The sequence below is a fragment of the Monopterus albus genome, unplaced genomic scaffold, assembly GCF_001952655.1.
Source record: "Monopterus albus unplaced genomic scaffold, M_albus_1.0 scaffold357.1, whole genome shotgun sequence".
NCBI lineage: Eukaryota > Metazoa > Chordata > Actinopteri > Synbranchiformes > Synbranchidae > Monopterus > Monopterus albus.
The window spans coordinates 93,151-100,979 of record NW_018128237.1 but is presented as its reverse complement, the minus strand read 5'-3'; the positions used below and the strand labels follow the sequence as shown (position 1 = coordinate 100,979).

General features: G+C 42.8%; 1 long non-coding RNA gene across 1 annotated transcript; it reads left to right on the top strand.

Moving 5' to 3' along the window:
• The first annotated feature begins 3,792 nt into the window (after positions 1–3,792).
• On the top strand, positions 3,793–7,004 carry LOC109975023 (uncharacterized). The gene is made up of 3 exons (XR_002277069.1): positions 3,793–3,995; positions 4,963–5,027; positions 5,402–7,004. It is a non-coding gene; the product is annotated as an uncharacterized LOC109975023 (long non-coding RNA).
• The last annotated feature ends 825 nt before the right edge of the window (positions 7,005–7,829 follow it).

The window sequence follows — 7,829 nt, the reverse complement described above, 5'->3', positions numbered from 1 at the left end:
AAGGAACTGGAGAGGAGAAAAGAAGTGGGAAAGAAAAAAGACGAACAAATGAGAGGAAACAAGGAGAGGAAAGAAAAGAAAACAAATGAATATTGTAAAGGAAAAGAATTTAAAAAGAAGGATCGGTTTAGACAGGAAAGAAGAAATATTTGCATAGTATTTGATGCATATGGCTCAGTACTGGGAACCAGAAGGAAGTGGAGTGATAATCGCAGGTGAAGAGTCCCAGGTCCTTCACATCAGACAGGGAATTCCCTCTTGTTCAACCTGTCAAGTGACGATTTGTCCCCTCTCTTTTTCTTAGAGCAGGGATGACGGGAAGAAGAAGAGTGAGAGAGAGAGAAACGAGAGACATGAGGAGTGAGTTCCCCTTTATCTGTGACAAATAAAGAAATCAATAAATCATTGTGGGCCTTTGACAGGTTGTGGTGAGGGGGGGCGGGCGGCTCCTCATGGGCTATTTATGAAGCTGTCGCTGCCATCTCTCCCTCTCTCTCTCTCTGTGTCTCTCTTCAGTCAGTGGGGCGGCTGGTGAACAAGAGTACCCTCTGAAATATTGAAATGTTTGTGTGCCTTTCACGTGGGACCTGTGGCCCCGCAGAGCGGGCAGCTGCTACAGATGTGTGTTCACAGACAGTACTCACAGGCACCTCGGTGGATTCCAGTTGTCCCCTCAATTTCCACTCTTCACCGAGAATGTGCAACTTTTATGTCTAATCATTCGGATGTGTTGCTAATTCTGAGCAGCACGGTGAAGAGCTCTCACTGCCGACACAGGGAATCACTGTCGGTGCACCATAAGCCCACAACACAGCTGCAAAGTCACCACCACTCTCAGTTACATCTAAATAAAATCCACTAATAGCTCTAACAGAATCTGTAGCTCATTTAAAAAAAAGCTTCATTTGTATCTGGTTTTATCTGTTAATGAATCTCTACAAATGTAACACAACCAAACAAGACAGGCCAACGTGTTGCTGATTTTGGTTTCTTAATGGGATCTGTGATAAAAGGACCCAGCTCTCAAAGCTCTGCCCTTGACTGGGCATTAGTTGATTAATGAATGAGAGTTTAAATCCAGAGGAGGGCTCTGCCACAGAGTCAGGTCTCACTAACCTGCTGTAATCCAGGTCCTGGGCTCAAATTACCAAGAGGCCTGGTGGAAATTTTTGTCAGTTTTTACTTTGGGATAATCCCTCAATTAGAGTGATTACACTGTGAGGTGGATGTTACGTGCCTGATCTCTTACTCATGGTCTGCGGTGGCACCAGCTTCCTTCATTTAAACCTAATGGATCGATAGTGGTGAGAGTTCTCAGCCATCTTTCACTGTAACTGGAGCACCTTTAGGCTGTGGACTGAAAGAAACGGTTTGAAGGGCTGTGGTGAATGTCGCTCAGGGAGCTGACTGGAGCTGTGTTTGGTGTTCGCCAAACATCCACGCCAATCTGTCAACACCAGGCAACATTCCTTCACGCTAGTCCTGCTGCCTCTCCATACTGAAGACACTGATTTAGTGGGTGTGGCTGCTTAAAGGCCCCAATAGCATATGCTCTTAACCAGCTTCATTCTATGTTCCTAAAAGAACACATATCTTTGCCAAAGTTACAGAAGTTATTGTGAAGGAGAATTGATGATACTAAACAACACTGTGGCAACGGTTTGTTCGTCTCTTTCCTGTTGGAACTCGACAGTGTTCTCATGCACAAAGCAGCTCCATGAAGACATGGTTTCTCAGTGTGGTGTGGAAGAACTTGACTGACCTGCACTGAGCCCTGAACTCCATCCATCCATCCATCCATCAGCTTTGAGAAGAGCTGCCAGACATTATCACCCGCATCAGTGTTGGACCTTGTTAATGCTCTTGTATCTGAATGGGAGCAAATCACTGCAGCCAGGTTCTAAAAACCAAACGAGCATAGGATGTTATGCCAGATGTGTTAGCGCTCACAACTACCTCCCTCTTTCTGAACTCGGTCTGAGCCACGACTGTTGGAGCTGTAGGCAGAGCTGGAGAAAGGACTTTAAAGCCACGTAAGGCTTTCTGTAAAATATCGTTTCTCATTCGTATTTCTGGGAAATCTAGTGCAGTGCAACTGTCCTTCATATTGTGTGTGTGTATGTACCTGTGAAGCCCATTTGTGTAGTGTACTGTGTGTGTGTGTGTGTGTGTGTGAGAGAGAGAGAGAGAGAGCAAACAGTAGATGAAGCAGTGTGAGAGCTTGCGGCGATGCTGAGATTTAAACTCATTCTGTCTACGGCTCCATCAGATAACGAGCTGAATCAGCAAGCACTGTGGATATGCACAGAGTGGGATGCGCGCACACACACTTGCACAGTGTCTGTGTGTGTGAGCATGCATCTGACATTCAGAGAGATACAGAATAAGGAAAGACAAAGACTGACACCAGCTGTTATAATAAGCGGGGGTCCTGTCACAGACGCAACTGTCGCTTTATCTTCATCCCTCCGCTGTTTGTTCTCACTCTTCACCCTCTCTTTCCTCTGTGCCATCCTACCGCCTCTCTCTAATGCAGTGGTTCCCAGCTTCTGGTCTGGGGCTCACAGGGGGTCAGAATATAAATGCAAGGAGTCATAAAATAATTATCGGCACCATGTGGAGTTTTCTTGGAATCAAAGATATGGTCACATTCAGTTTCTCTCTTGTTCAGATTTCCATTTTATCTGAACAATATAAGGACTTCTCATCTGTGCTGGATTAAAACTTGAGCCCAGAAGTTCATTCTTGACCTTGGGAATAGACTTTGTGATCAGATTTGTCAGTTGTTGTTTCCTAGGTCAAAAGTAAACAAGTTTGTTTAGCTCTTCGTGATCTAAAAACGATGAAAATTAGGTTGGGTGCCAGCACTCTAATAACCTTCCTCGTCTATCACTGCTCCTTATCCTCTCTCCTTCCTTTGCTGTTTTCTCCCCCGTCTTGCTTTCTGCCTCTCCATTAGCACTGCTGCTGGATTGCTTTCAGAGCCCTGCTGTCAGTGCTAACCACTCCATGACCCCTCTGACCCCTCTTATATCCATTGCCTTATCTCGCCCAACCCACCACAGCACCCTGCACCTCACACTGCTACCTCTCCCTGAGGAGGAGGAGCTGGTGGTCAGTGACGTGCTGAGCTTCAGGCCTGTCCCTGCTCATTTCATGTTAGCTCGTCTGCATTAGCGCCAGCAAAATTGACAGCTGTCAGCACCACTGAGCATGCTCCGGATGCTCCCCCTCCATCCGTCCTTGGAGCATGGCCAGAGGAGAGGAGGGGAGAGGAGGGGAGAGGAGGGGAGAGGAGAGGAGAGGAGAGGAGAGGAGAGGAGATAGAAAATGAGAAAGACTAAAGACAAGTAGAGAAAGCAAGATGCAATGAAGGCAGAGGAGGGGGGAATGTCTAGAGGTGAGTGGAGTGGAAGAATGAGAGTAAAAAGATGAGGACTGAAGAGAAATAAGTAAAGAAAGAAGCAGAGGGAGGACAAAATGTGACGAAGAGTAGAGAACAAAAGGTGAGGAATGAGCCTGGGGAAGTAAGATGAAAATGGGACAGAAAAGAGAGGATGATACAAGGGAAGAGGTGAGGAGATGTAATGAAAGGAGAGGAAAGGAGAAGGGTGAGAGGAGATGAACAAGGAGAGGAGGTGTAAGGCAAGGGAAGAAGAGCAGAGGACATAAAGAAGGAGAGGCAACAAACAAGAAGTTGACCAAGAAGTCAATCACCAATAATCAATTCTCATCAATTAATGTTTGATAAAAATAACCTGAAGTGTGTGTTTGTTTTGTTTTCAGGACGGTGTTGACCTCTCTCTGGACCTGCTGCTCTGCTCTGCCCGGTCTGTGTGCGAGCAGCGTCGCCTGCTGGTCGGAGCCGGAATCGCAGCCCCGCTGCAGCATCCGCCGCCTGCCGCAGTTCTCTGTCCCTGCTCGGTCCTGGTCTGAGCATCACACCGTTTACACCGAGCGTGGAGGTGCGAGAGCGGGCGAGAGACGGTGTTTAGGTGAGACAAATAAAGTAGATGTTATCTTGACCATGGACATGAATAGGATTTAGTTGAATTGCCTTTAATTGTAGTTAATTTTTAAGCACGGGTTAAATACAGTAAGATGCTGTTTGAACACGGTTTGAAATTTTTATAGAGTTTAGTCTTTGCATTTTTGGCTAATGTGGACACAAGTTTATGAAGCTGATGTGCCACGGAGTTCACTTGCACTCAGACATGTATAATTTAAAGCAGGAGTTATTGTTCTGTCTCATCCTGACTCAGTTTGTGCACCAGCTTTTATACATGTCTGGATCAAATCAGCCTAATTTCTCTTTTTAAAATAATGTTTTAATAACATTAACTCCAATAATATGGGTTAAAATCTATTTAAATATAAAAATATTCCTAAAATTATTATGTTAAGTTTATTCAAATTTCAGGTCTGTTTGTTAATTTTTAAAACATTTTGCCTACAGGTGAATTATTTAATCTAGTGAAATAGTGTCATTATTTTATCATTGGAGGTTTCTTCCATTAAATGGAGTGGTTGGTCTCCATTGTCGCCAGGTGTTACTCCGGGGGGTTTGTTGGGCTTTTCTCTATGATCTAGACTTTAAAGTGCCCTGAGTTGATTGTTGTTGTGATTTCATGCTATACAAGTCAAATTTTAATTAAGTTTTAGAATTTGTATTAATTAGTGAAGCATGATGTTTAATGTCACTTTTAAATCACATCTGGTGCATAGTGTGCATCCAAATGCACCTGGGTGCGGGTACACAACTGAAGGTAAATGACTGACCAAATCTTGCCTTATTAAAAATGTTGAGGGGTGTTTGCAATATTTTATGTGCAGGCCTTTTCTCTGCTTTCTCCTAAATCTTAACTTGTTTCCCTGCTTCTCTGTGAATCACTTCAATGTTTAAATCTTGATGTGTTTTCATGTAAATGCTAAATATTACATTTCAGGTTTTTATCCCTGCAGGCTGAGGGACCTGGACTGTGCCATAAAGATTCGGTGTGAACATCAGTCATCTCCAGACGTCCTGGGTATGTTGTTTACTTATTTATTTTTGAAATATGAGACATAAATATTGTGTGTTTGCATGTCAGATTAAAAATCTCATGAAAACCTGGAGATCAAACTGCAAAACACCCGATGTGTCCATCACAAAGTGAGTGAGTGATGCCTGCCATAGGATGCCCTAATAACTCTGTGCATGAATAAATAACGCACACATATGTACACACACAACTATCAGCTGAGCAGCAGAGAGGGTCTCTTGAATCCTTGACAGAGACACTCATGCACTTTTAATGGGCTTCCTCTCTAAGACGATGGGAGACTGATGTGTTTTTACTGAGTGTGTATGTGACTGAGCGCTTAACTGCATGACCGTGTGTTTGTGTGTGCGTGTGTGCAGGAGGTGTGGATAAGGGTCATCCGCTGGCCCAGGGGTGCGATTGCAGCGCACCGGAGGGACGGTAAGTGAGTGGTCCCAGGACCCTGGAAATCCCAAGGCTTGAAATCAAACCTCGTCGTACTCAGACTGATGCCAGCACTGCAGACTGAGACGGAACATGAAAATATCACCGACATGCTGCTGGATACTTTATAACATCTGGAAAAGAATTGTGCAGTTTGAGGGGTTTCCTGTTTACTTAGCCTCTTTGTTGAGCCTCTCAAATTACACGTTTGGGTCTTTAAATCAGAGATCATCTCTGTTTACTACACTGTATAACAGCCACACATATTCAAGGGTCTGCCTGTCCCAACAGTGAGCAGTGATTATATTGTGAGAAATATTCAGCCACCATGTTTTTATGGCTGCATGATTCCATTCTGTGCAAATGTTTCGTGCAACATTTTATTCAGTTCTACCTAAATCTCAGTGGGTCAGTCATTAGCAACTCGTACTGCGCAGCCAGATATTCTTCAAACCCTCTAAGTATCATTTCAAATCCTAGTGGAGAAATTTGGCAAAAGATACCAAGTGTGTCATTCTGAATTTGGGGGAAACTTGTTTAAAAATATTTATGCAATATTTCCATTTAATCAAATTGTGCAGCCATTTAAAAAACTAAAAATTCAGGCTCACCATAATGTTAATTTGCAGCTGTTTTGGCACTTTCTGTCATAACACATGGTCGTCACCAGCAGATGGAGTCTGCCCACGTGTGATGGAGCTATAGATGTTCAAATGTCACTCTTCTTGGATATAAATATTTCACTCAGAACAAGCAGAATGTTAATGTACTGAGAGCTGGAACAGGCCTATGCGGAATATACAAGGTGATACCATCAAAGACCTAAAACTGTGGGACCTGTGAGGGGATCACATTGGGGAAATTAGTATAAAATAATGTGGAAGACATCTGAGGTGTATAGCATTGGTAGAATTTAAAATAAAAATCAAGATTTTAAGAAGTTAACCTTGTGTAAAATGTACCACATGTCAGATATTAACATCTGGCTGCAGAACACCAGCATCTCATCCCAGCTAATCTGACAAATGTATATTTTCTCAACTCCTAAAGTCTTGGTTTTCTCCCTAAGTCTTCCCTTACATTTTTTAAATTAGTATCTTACAGTATTTCCACACTGACAGTATCACACATATGTTGTGCATCTGCTTGTTCCAGAGTGAAAGTCGAAGCCTGGAGGTGTTTCCTCCGAACTAAGCCTGACATATGCAATACTTTCAGAAACAACTTTAGAATTTAAAATGCAGTTCGGTTTTTGTAAAGTGTGTATATTGTTCCCAAGCTGGAACCAGAGAATGTTTGGTGAGTAAAATTTAAAAACATTAATCAGTCGTCCAAATTGTTGTTAATTCTTTTTCTATCATTTCAGCTCTGCCTGGTTGCACAACAAGTGATGAGGTAAAAGGCTGAATGTGTTCTCTCTGCACCAGAGCTCCACATTCATGCCAAATACCTCACCTTTACAAAACACTTGTTCAAATAAAAGGCTGCACTACGTGTGCTGGTGATTGTGTAAAATACAGATGCAGATTGAATAAAAAATGAAACCACAGAGCAGCTGTTTCATATTTATTACAAGGAGGCACTTAGAGGCTGAACACAGAGGAAATGCGGCTGTGTTGGCTGCTGCTGTCTGAGCAGTACACCCAATGTTTGTGGTTTCTGCTTCTGATTTATTTATTTATTCATTTATTTATTTGTTCTCTGGTGAGTGGGATTACTTCTGAATTATGGAGCAGTCCCCTTTCTCTCCTTAAGTAAAAAATAACATCTGTCCAGCAAATGGAGAGCTTAGTGTTTCTCTATAATTAATGGTAAAAGCCTCCAGAGCTGCACATAAAATATACATCCTGTATGCGGGACCCTCATAACAAAGACAGCGAGCAAATACAGAGAGAGAAGGTGGAGGAGGGGGCAGCAGGTCAGCGGGAGGAAGAAAAACCAGAAGCACAGGGTCGATTAGGGACATTTTTATATTTTCATTAAAATCAGTTACACTTGGTGCATTCATTTGATTTAGTTTTAAGATTAATATTAACAATGTTTTACAGTATTTGTGTGGATGCGTAAGCATCCACACTATGTTATGCAGTTTTTTATTATTATTATTATTGTGTGGATGCAAAGTTAAGATAGGACTCGAAATCATCACAGTATGTTCGCAACACTTTCGTTTTACTTTAGAGTGAGTTAGAACCGTGTTTAAATTAACAAAGTCACTTTTACCGACATACCTGTGGATAAGGACAGCAGAAGTATTACCCAGACCATAGCTTCTTCTTCTTCTTCTGGTGTTCATTGGCGGTTTGCAAGCCAACCGAAGGTGCATTACCGCCCCCTGCCGGCTTGTTTCATTCTGAAGCTGCG